We start from the raw sequence: 1,155 nt of genomic DNA, 5'->3' as shown, positions 1-1,155 counted from the left end.
ACGGCCATTCGCGTAGTCTAAAAGCCGACTGGTTTTTACGGAAGGAACGCTATTTCTGTATATTGCATCCTCCCCTCTTCCATTCGCTCTATCTCTCTTTCTCTCCCTCTCTCTTGCTTCGGCCTCCTTCGCCAACTGCCGTCAATCGCTCCACCCACTGATCGTGCCTTAATGCTGAGGGTGAGCCAATAGGAGCGGCAGACTTCGCTCCGTGAGACGGAAAAGCAAGAACGATGAGTAGCCATAGGAGGTAAGTATGTCTCCGCAGAACTCCGTTTCTATTTGGCAATATCGTGGAAGGCCGTACCAATTGGGACATCCCTTACGTCTCGTTCGTCTTAAGCACCTTTCGCAAAGAAACAATTTACTAAGGAATGTTGGCTCTTCTTTCAAGTTTTCTTTGTGAAGTTAATTAGAGGAAGTAAACAGGAAATGCCCGAAAGACGACGCGTTTTCCTCAAACTCTTTTTCTATTTGAATGTTTATTCGGAAACAGAATGGCCTGAGCAAATCACGTGGTTGTAATTTGATTAAGATATTTAATAATTGCGGTGCTGACAAAGATTAAACGACTGGAGAATAATTTTTGTGGGTAAGAACAACTACAGGCATTCATCCAGAGAGGACGAAAAGTGAGGAAAGGAAAGATGATAAAAAAAAGAGAGAATTAGTTATAGAAATATTAAAAAGAGAGAAGGGGGAGGGAGAATAATAGGCATTAATAGGTAGACAGAGAGTACTTTGTGTGAGAAAGAGAGAGAGTGTGAGAAGATAAAGTGAGATTAAAACACAGAGAGAGAGAGAGAGAGAGAGAGAGAGAGAGAGAGAGAGAGAGAGAGCGAAATGGAGAGATAGAGAGAAAGAAGGGATAAATGGAGAGAGATAAATAGAGAGAGATAAAGATAAATCGAAAGATAGAGAGACAGAGAAAGAAAAGATAAACGGACAGAGATAGATAGATAAATGAAGAGAGAGAGAGAGAGAGAAAGAAAGAAAATAAAGAGATAAATGGAAATATAGAGAAAAAAGAGAGAGAGAAAAGGTATACGAAGAGATAGATAGATAGATGGAGAGATAGAGAGAGAAGAGAAAAGATAAACGAAGATAGATAGATAGAGAGAGAGAGAGAAAGGGAGAGAGAGAAGAGATAAACGA

This window comes from Typopeltis vanoorti, chromosome 12 (genome assembly GCF_054136105.1).
Source record: "Typopeltis vanoorti isolate ZY-2024b chromosome 12, IOZ_Tvanoo_1.0, whole genome shotgun sequence".
Taxonomy (NCBI): domain Eukaryota; kingdom Metazoa; phylum Arthropoda; class Arachnida; order Uropygi; family Thelyphonidae; genus Typopeltis; species Typopeltis vanoorti.
Note: the sequence above shows the minus strand (reverse complement) of the source record.